The 11,113-nt window shown below is 33.1% G+C and overlaps 1 pseudogene; it reads right to left on the reverse strand.

The window, feature by feature from the left end:
* Positions 1–292: 292 nt before the first annotated feature.
* LOC145587918 (protein FAR1-RELATED SEQUENCE 5-like) lies at positions 293–2,845 on the reverse strand (annotated as a pseudogene).
* Between the last annotated feature and the right edge of the window lie 8,268 nt (positions 2,846–11,113).

Consider the following 11,113-nt stretch of genomic DNA (forward strand, 5'->3'; position numbering starts at 1 on the left):
GAGGGATTACTTAATAGTGTTCAATGGATTACTTAATGGTATATTATCAACTACTTAATAGTATGATAGTTTTTAATTAATAGCATTATAATAGCAATTACTTAATAGTATGATAAGGTTTACTTTTTAGCATTAGAAGCATTACTTTATATTCTGATATGGTTTACTTAAAAGCATTTGAGTGTATACTTAATAACATGGGTTACTTAATATCATATCATAATAAAATAAGGTCTGAAATTTAAATGTAGAAACATTGTTTATAAGACATAAATATCCTATCATAAAGAACTTAAAATAACTTTGGATTTTGTATTGGTGTGATTGTTCCAAATTCTCTTGTATCTCCCTTTGCTGTCATTACTTTTGTTTTTTTCTTGTTTCCTTGCTTTCCTTTCTCAAAATGTCCTTTTATTCTCTTGCTTCTTCCCTTGGTGTTTGCTCTTTCTGGATCCATAACAGTAGGAATTTGTTCTTCTGTTTCTGTTGTTGCAGTAGTCTTGTTTTGCTGCATTGATTCTGCTTCTTGACTTGTTGCATCTTCTTCTTCCTGCATTAAATAAAAGGTTAAAGTTATGTTGGATACATTGGTATGTTTAATTAACAGTTTTGGCTTACCTTTTCCAATCTGTTTCTTATTTCATCTGCTAGTATATCATGTTTTTTAAACTCTGACTCTATTAAGTTTTTGGTCTCTATGTGCTGTTGGCATTTCAAAATCAGATTATAGCATTTCCTTGCCATAATTTGTCTCCACGGAATGTACTTTATTGGAATTCTTTTATTTGCTGATTCTTCATCCCTTTTTCTCCATACATGTGCCTTTGCATATTTTGTCCACCTCATTATGATATATCTGTCTGGTATTTTGGTGACTGAATGCTGTTGTAACACCCGGATACAGTGATAGCATAACCACCCTACTTCAAAATTTTTGCATGAACATGCTATACTTTTGTCTGCCATGTTGAATGTAACTTTTTGCTTTGAAGCTTCATCATTCTCTAATTTTACTTCATAAAAGAAGTAACTTTGAGTTTGATAATGAAGATTAGTTATGCATCCAATTGAAAATTCAAATTCTGTTTCAAAGTCTCTGAATATGGTCTGTGTATAGACCTCTGCTGCATGCTTTAGCATTCCATAGAATGGTAAATTTGAAGTTGGTTTAGAATTGGAACATTTGAAATCTGCATCAGATTCATTGTTCCTCCACCTAGCCACTGTTTGTTTGAATATCTTGAAAAAATCAGTCAAGCTTGTGTTCTTGTTTGCCTTGAAACCTACAGCATTATTTGCACTTTCACTTCTTTGAGAAGAGAGTATTCCTGCTGAAAAAAAGTCTTTACTGAGAGCTATGCACCATTTTTCCTTCAAGCTGTATAGTCTTTTGAACCATCTGTTATTTTCTAGCAAGTAAGTTTTTATCATGTTTGTCCAACAATTCTCAAACTCTTCTTCTTTACACAACCTGTTAGACACTTATTAAAAGCATCTTTGAAAGTTGTGTCTCTTTTTAATGCTCAAAATATTGACACTGCATTCTTAATTAGATGCCATATGCAAAGTCTGTGTCTTGAGTGTGGGAAAACCTGCATTGAATTTATTTATTTATTTATTTATTTATTTATTTTTGTGTGAATTTATGTGGTTACTAGATAGCACAATATGTGGTTACTTATATTTTGTAGTAGTGTTACTTATAGTCTTTTGTACATTTTGGGGGTTATTTTTAAGGTATATACTTGTTATATCTTAAGGTTTACAGGGGTTACTTATTGAGGGTTATAGGTATAAATTACTATGATTATAGGGGTTACTTATAAGGGTTACAAATTAAAGTGTATAGAGTTATAGGGGTAATTTAATAAGATTTTAATTCTAAATACTTTGGTGTTAATTATTCTGAAATAGGTGTTACTTATGTTGTATAAAAGGGGTTACTTTTGTACTTTAATAGAGTTACTTATTTTGCAAAACAGATATATTATCAATTACTTAATGGTATATTATCAACTAATTAATAGTTTGAGGGGGGTTACTTAGTAGTATTATATGGATTACTTAATGGTATATTATTAATTACTTAATAGTATAACAGGTTTTAATTAATAGCATTATAATAGCAATTACTTAATGCCTAATAGCGATTACTTAATAATGTGAAAAGGGTTACTTTATAGAATTAGAAGCATTACTTAATTGTGTGATATGGTTTACTTATTTTGCAGAGCAGATATTTTATAATAGAAGTTGTTTGTGTGGCATAATAGTGGTAAAATCATAGCATTAAAAAAGAGGGAAAATGTAAATTTACCTTTTGAATTGCAACTGACATGGCCAAGTCTTGGTCGGTAAAAATTGAAGCTGGCTCACTTCCACCAACTGATTTCTTAAAAGTGGATAGTACCCACTCAAAAGTTTCTATTTTTTCATCAGCAATAAAAGCACAACCAAACATTACATTCTGCCAATGATTGTTGACACCCACAATTGACGCACAAATAAGATTATATTTGTTTGTCCTGTATGTGGTGTCAAAAATAGTAACATCTCCATAGATATCAAAATCTTCTTTCATTTCCGAGTCCCTCCAGAAAATGGCAGTAAGTTTATTTGTTTTTTCTCCTAACTTGAATCTGAAGAAGAAATCTGGTTCCTCTGATTGTCTTTGAGTCAACATGTCTATGCCAGTTTGTGCATCTCCTCCTTCAATCTCCTTCATTTTCTTTCTTATTATGTAATTGAAATGGTCTTTCATTGTGTGTGCTAATACATTTTCACCACCAGCTTCATAAGACATTAGACGATAAGATTCTGCTGGTCTTAGTCCACTTTCAGCCATTATGTCTATTACTTTTGCTTTATCTTCTGTTATTTTTCTCTCTAATCTTTGTAAATGCTGCAATTCTCTTCTTGTCATTTCATGATTATGTTGCATTACATGTTCTTCTATTTCAAACATACCTTCTTTATTCTTTTTTGCTCTAATGAATGCTTTGCATTCTATTCTGGTGATTAAAACTTGTTTTTTCTTCTTCTGTTTTTGTCCAGGAATAGGAGGAGGAGGAGTTTTTTGGTTTTACTTTAAAACCTTCTTTTGAACAAATAAAATCTTTTCCTCTTACTTGTTTAGGTTCTGTTTGAGTGTATGTTGTTTTTGATTGTCTTACACCAAATCCAATCACAAAAGCATGTTTTTTATATTCTTCAAATATTTCTTCTAAAGTTGCAGCAGTAAACCCAATAAGGCTCCTGTATAATCTACTTCATGCTGTTCTCCATATCTGGCATCATCTGTTAAGGTGCTACCACTTAAATCTGTAAAAATATTTTAATTTTGAATTAGTGACTCAGATTATACAGAGTTTTTTAAGAGTTAAATGTCTAGCATTATTGGAGTTAATAGGGATTACTTATTGCACTATACTGATTACTTTTCCACTGTAATAGGGTTACTTATTGCATTATAGTGATTACCTTTACAATGTAATAGGGTTACTTATTGCTTAATAGGGATTACTTATTGTTTAACTGGGTTTCCTTATTGCATTATAGTAATTTCCTTCGCAGTGTAATAGGGTCACTTATTGCATAATAGGGATTACTTATTGTACTATAGGGTTTACTTATTGTTTAACTAGGTTTACTTATTGCATTATAGTGATTACTTTTCCACTGTAGGTTACTTATTGCATTATAGGGGTTACCTTCTGTAGACACCCAATTGTGTCTCCCCAAAAACCAAACCCAGTGATGAGTACCTTTCACGTCATTTTATTATCGAACGAAGTGAAAGTGTGAAAAGTCTAGTGATGAGGAAGTTTTTATTAAAATATCTTTTCTTTCTGTTTTTGAAAATATTTCTTTTCTTACCCTATTTTATGAAACGTGCATTCCATTTAAGTTTGGTCCATGATATGGGTCTAATAATAGTGTACTTGGATGGGCCTTGAAAAGACCTTTCCAACGATATATTATAAGCCCAATTCCGATGAATAATGAGGAAGTTATGGCCAAAATACTAAACTGAGCCCAAACCGGATTTTACCTACGACCCAATGATCATGTGGAGGGTCCAAAGGTTTAATCCCATTCTTAAACTAATTAGGATTTATTAGAAGCTTCTATAAGATTCTAAAAGATTTTAATTATCCTTTTTGAAAAGATAAAATCAAAGAGTTTGAAATTGAGTAAAACTTTCCTTTTTTAAGTCCTAATTCTATTCGAATTTAAAGATGTTTAAAAACAGTCAGATATTATTTTCGTGCCCCATAATTTTTATCTAAATATTATATGGTTGGATAGATCTTGAAATTATCTTTCCAATGATATATTATAATATTAAATCCGAGCTATAACGAAAAAGATATGAATGGAATACGAAACTCTATCCAAAACTGACACCGTTCCACTATTTCGGCCGTATATTTTTATCTACAAAAGATTTTAATGTGATTCTAATTTGGTTGGAAAGTAGACTTCAAGATCTTTCCAACGACATATTATATGACTTATTTAGACTTCTGGATAAAAAAATATGATAAAAACAAAATCCGCAAAAACTGTCTTGCAACGCCGGACGACAGGCTTGTCGCGCGGCGCTGCACTCTGTCGCCCGGCGTTGCACTCTGTCGCGCGGTGACAGAGGTTATTGCAGCGACAGCGTCGTGATTTATTCCTTTTCGAACTCCGATTCCTTTTTTATCATATCCGGACTTTTTCATTATAAATAACGTCCTTAAACCTCCCTTTTTGAATCAATAATTATCATCTACAACCAACTCTCATCAAGAATTTCTTGATACTCTCTCTCTTTCTAAACCAACTTTTCACAAACAAAATTCCACATTCATTAGCACTAGACACACCTAGCCAAGTTCGAAGTTGCCTTCGCCCTAAACGTGAAAGGTTATAATTTCTGAGGGTTTGGTCCCAAATTCCTATTTCAATTATTTAATTTAATTGTTTGATTTATTATTTTCCTTGAAGTTACTAACGTGTGTATTTTGTTATTAGAAAGAGATATGAGGCATCCAAGTAAGTACTTTAATTGTTTAATTGATCTTATGATATATAAATCATGTTAAGATTGTTATTTTGGTTCCTAGTATCATGTTAGGATGCTTTCCTTAGTATGATATTTAGGGTGATTTGCTTATATCAATTATGATTTCTAGGATGCTTCTGATGCTTTCTAATATCATATCAATATCATGTTAGTATCATGCTAGGGCTAAAGCTTTGATTTTTATTGTTTAGTGACATGTTAGGTGTAGGGAATATTTCAAGCCTTATCCCAAACTTGAACCCCACTGTGATCATACACTTAAGCATGGTGGCGTCCAAAGGGAATGAAGCTAGAGCAAAAGAGTCGCCAACAAGTTTTAGGAACTTGTAAACCGTTCACAAGGTGAAGATTACACCCTGTAGGGAATATTTCAAGCCATTAACCCCAAGCTTGAACCCCACTGTGATCGTACACTTAAGCATGGTGTCGTCCAAAGGGAAGGAAGCTAGAGCAAAAGAGTCGCCAACAAGTTTTAGGAACTTGTAAACCGTTCACAAGGTGAAGATTACACCCCTTAACGATCCAGGAGATCGTCAACTCCAAAAGGTCTTGAACCAAATAGGGTTCGGGGATGAAGGTACAAATCCAACCTAAAAGAGATTGAACCTGCCCTAATAATAGGCCTCTACTTTATTCTTCTCGTATTCATGTGCGCTTTCTGACTAACATGCAATCAACAGATTAACCCTAAACCCGTTTATCTATGTTGGTTGAATATTAAAGCACAAGCAAAACTATTATTGGCGATCACTTGAATTATAATCAAATTAGACTAAACAAGATTATTAATTATCTTATTAAGCGTGATTACAAGTACAAATTCCCTTTAAACCTGCAAGAGAGGGCGTGATCAAGCAACAATAATATATATCAAGCAACATAATAACCATCATAATCATAACAATTATAATCATGTTAATAATAAAGCTATAATAGCAAGATCCTAGGCATGATACTAACAAGATTAATAACAAACCCTAGCATGTCACTAAGCAATAAAGATCAAAGCTTTAGCCCTAACATGATACTAACATGATATTAGAAAAGAGTAAAAGGCACCCTAAACATGATAATAGAAAGCAATAATAACATCCTAACATGATATTAGGAATTAAACAAATTTAAACATGCTTTCCACAAGAATAGAGCAATAAGATTACATACTTTGATACCTCGTGCCTCTTTCTAATAACAAAATACACACGTTAGTAACTTCAAGGAAAATATAAAATCAAACAATCAAATTAAATAATTGAAATAGAGATTAGGGACCAAACCCTCAGAAATTATAACCTTTCACGTCTAGGGCGAAGGCAACTTCGAACTTGGCTAGGTGTTTCTAGATCTCGTGAATGCGGAATTTTGTAAGAGCTAGAGAGAGTTTACAGAGAATAGATGATTGATGAGAGTTGATGATTGTAGATGATGAGAATTGGTGAATAAAAACGGAGGTTCAGGACCCTATTTATAAGAAAACAGTCCGGAAATAGGTAGAATTTGATAAGGAATAAAACTCCACTCTGTCGCTGCAAAACCGACTTTGTCGCTAGGCGACAGGGTCTGTCGCGTGGCGACAGCCTGGATTTCTACGCGCTTTCAACACGAAGTCCACACATGGATCAAAATCGATTTGTAAAGTCCGTATGAAACTGAAATCGTATCTTTCATAAAATAATATTTTATTCCAAATAAAACTTTATCAAAATATAATTATTAATTCTAATTCCATTAGGATTAAAGAGAACCTTCTAAAGAATTCTAGAAGACTATAATCAATTCTAATAACTTTAGGAATAATAATTAACATTAGGCCCTCCCCTAGATCATTGGGCCGCATGTAAAGATCAAACCGGGCCCAGTTTAGTATTTTGGCCATAACTTCCTCATTATTCATCGGAATTGGGCTTATAATATATCGTTGGAAAACTCTTTGCAAGCCCCATCCAACTACATTATTATTGGACCCTTGTCGTGGACCAAACTAAACTGGATTGGCTGTTTTCATAAAATAGAGTTGTTTTCGAAAACAGAAAGAAAGAATTTAATAAAAACCAACCGCAACACTGGACTTTTCACACTTTCACCTTATTCGATAATCATTCGACGCAAAAGGTATTCATCACTGGGTTTGGTTTTGGGGAGACACATTTGGGTGTCTGCACACCCCTTAACGATCCAGGAGATCGTCAACTCCAAAAGGTCTTGAACCAAATAGGGTTCGGGGATGAGGGTACAAATCCAACCTAAAAGAGATTGAACCTGCCCTAAATAGGCCTCTACTTCATTCTTCTCGTATTCATGTGCGCTTTCTGACTAACATGCAATCAACAGATTAACCCTAAACCTGCTTATCTATGTTGGTTGAACTTAATGCACAAATAAAACTATTATTGGCGATCACTTGAATTATAATCATATTAACCCTAAACAAGATTATTAATTATCTTATTAAGCGTGATTACAAGTACAAATTCCCTTTAGGCATGCATAAAAGGCGTGATAAGCAATAACAATAATAATCATCAAGCAACATAATAACAATCATCATAATTATAATCATCATAATTATCATAATCATTTTAAAGCATAATATTAGCAAGATCCTAGGCATGATACTAACAAGATAATAACAAATCCTAGCATGTCACTAAACAATAAAGATCAAAACTTTAGCCCTAACATGATACTAACATGATATTAGAAAGCATAGGAAGCACCCTAAACATGATACTAGAAAGCAATAAAGACATCCTAACATGATACTAGGAATTAAACAAATTTGAACATGCTTTCCACAAGAATAGAGCAATAAGATTACATACTTTGATGCCTCGTATCTCTTTCTAATAACAAAATACACGCGTTAGTAACTTCAAGGAAAATATAAAATCAAACAATCAAATTAAATAATTGAAAGAAAGATTAGGGACCAAACCCTCAGAAATTATAACCTTTCACGTCTAGGGCGAAGGCAACTTCGAACTTGGCTAGGTGTTTCTAGATCTCGTGAATGCGGAATTTTGTAAGAGGGAAGGTTAGAAAAAGAGAGAGAGAAAGCTTCTAGCTTTAGAGAGAGAAAGATGATTGTTGATTCCAGATTGTTGATTGTTGATTGTAGATGATTAAAAACGGAGGTTTAGGACCCTATTTATAAGAAAACAGTCCGGAAATAGGTAGAATTTGATAAGGAATAAAACTCCACTCTGTCGCGTGGCGACAACCTGGATTTCTACACGCTTTCAACACGGAGTCCACATATGAACCAAAATCGATTTGTAAAGTCCGTATGAAAACTGAAATCGTATTTTTCATAAAATAATATTTTATTCCAAATAAAACTTATCAAAAAATATAATTATTAATTCTAATCTTATTAGGATTAAAGAGAACCTTCTAGAGAATTCTAGAAGACTATAATCAATCCTAATAACTTTAGGAATAATAATTAACATTGGGCCCTCCCCTAGATCATCGGGCCGCATGTAAAGACCAAACCGGGCCCAGTTTAGTATTTTGGCCATAACTTCCTCATTATTCATCAAAATTGGGCTTATAATATATCGTTGGAAAACTCTTTGCAAGCCCCATCCAACTACACTATTATTGGACCCTTTTCGTGGACCAAACTAAACTGGCTTGGCTGTTTTCATAAAATAAAATTGTTTTCGAAAACAGAAAGAAAGAATTTTAATAAAAACCAACCGCAACACTTGACCTTTCACACTTTCACCTCGTTCGATAATCATTCGATGTAAAAGGTTTTCATCACTGGGTTTGGTTTTGGGGAGACACATTTGGGAGTTTACACTAGGGTTTGTTATTAATCTTGTTAGTATCATGCCTAGGATCTCGCTATTATTCTGCTTTAACATGATTATTTTAATTATGATTATTATTATGATTATAATTATGATGATTGTTATTATGTTGCTTGATATATATTGTTATTGTTATTGCTTGATCACGCCTTTTATGCATGCCTAAAGGGAATTTCTATTTGTAATCACGCTTAATAAGATAATTAATAATCTTGTTAATATGATTATAATTCAAGTGATCGCCAATAATAGTTTTGTTTGTGCATTTAATTCAACCAACGTAGATAAACAGGTTTAGGGTTAATCTATTGATTGCATGTTAGTCAGAATGCGCACATGAATACGAGAAGAATAAAGTAGAGGCCTATTTTTAGGGCAGGTTCAATCTCTTTTAGGTTGGATTTGTACCTTCATCCCCGAACACCAGTCATGATTCCAGACCTATTGGAGTTGACGATCTCATGGATCGTTAAGGGTTGTAACCTTCACCTCGTGAACGGTTTACAAGTTCCTAAAACTTGTTGGCGACTCTTTTGCTCTAGCTTCCTTCCCATTTGGACGCCACCATGCTTAAGTGTATGATCACAGTGGGGTTCAAGTTTGGGGTAATGCTTGAAATATTCCCTACACCTTCACAGTGTAATAGGGTTACTTATTGCATTATAGGGGTTACCTTCACAGTCTAATAGGGTTACTTATTGCGTTATAGGGGTTACCTTCACAGTGTAATAGGGTTACTTATTGCACTATAGGGTTTACTTATTGCGTAATAGGGTTACTTATTGCATTATAGGGGTACCTTCACAGTGTAATAGGGGTTACTTATTGCATTATAGTGATTACCTTCACAGTGTAATAGGGTTACTTTTAATGCAATATGGGTTACTTATTGCGTAATAGGCATTAATTATTACATAATAAAGGATTACTTATTGCTTAATAGGGTTTACCTTTCTAGTGTAATAGAATTACTTATTGCATTATAGGTGTTACTTATTAAATAACATGGGTTTACTTATTAAATTATAGGAATTACTTTTTATATAATAGGGGTTACCCTCATATTTTAATAGGGTTACTTATTAGGATTTTAGTTTAAATGAAAGCACTTTAATAGACTTTAGGGATTATCAGTAATAATTTAAAATGTGAATGAGATTAATTTTTACCTTGAATTTCATAGTTTTGTAGAATTTTTTCGACTTCTTCGATCTCCAGATTCAACAATGAATCACCTATTTCTTCGATTTCCATTGATTTTTGTGATTCTGGAAAGTTTTGTAATTCTTCGGTCATTGTAGAGCTCTTGTTTTTCGCAAATTATATGATTTTGGTGAAATTTAGAAGTAAATGTGGCGACTCTAGGGATTTGTGTGATTGACGGCACTTTTAAGAAGAAATGAATGAGAAGCGCGTGTTTTTCTCATTCCTTTATTTTTTGACGCGCGTGGCTGACTCCGTTATTTTGCTGAGCTGGACGCCGGCCACACCGTGTGGCCAGCTGCACAGAAGAGGCTCCGAAGATTAATAGGGCTCTTGCTGTCTAATCTCAAAAAATAGGTCACACACTAAACACTTTTTTTAAGAGGTAAAGTAGAAAATTCGTATAAAAATTGACATCTCACAGTAACATTATTACCATTTTACACCAATAATGACACTTGTTGTCAAAAAAAAAAAAATAAAAAAATAAAAAAATAAAATAAAATAAAAAACCTCTTATTGAACCTCTAGATAAAATGTAACAGTATTCCTCAACCATAGCAAACCTTCAAATAAATTGGTAAATCATCCCAAATACTAAGTTGCGATGCAAAATCATTTTACACAATTAGCCTTAATATCATTGCAAATTGTCAATCCTAGATTAACTTCTTGGTTAAGGAAAATGATTGACAAAAACTACACCTTACTGCAACTACTAGCAAGCTTTTGCATGAGTAACAATAACAAATTCAACATACAAGCTCACACTAAAATTGGAACGAGAATGTAAAACAAGAATCAGAAATCGAGCAGATACGAAAATTTGATAAATGACTCTTAGAGCAATATCTAACCTAGATGTTTTTTCAAGACAAGGTTAATTCCACGAAATATGCCAATATAGACATAATAATGGCCATGGTGAGTATGGCCCCATGGGATTTTTTGCAGCCATAAAAACCCTCCATCCCCTCTCAAATATCCCATCAAAACATGCCCAAGTATGTAAATTAAAGGA

This window comes from Chenopodium album, chromosome 17 (assembly GCF_948465745.1).
Source record: "Chenopodium album chromosome 17, dcCheAlbu1.1, whole genome shotgun sequence".
Taxonomy (NCBI): domain Eukaryota; kingdom Viridiplantae; phylum Streptophyta; class Magnoliopsida; order Caryophyllales; family Amaranthaceae; genus Chenopodium; species Chenopodium album.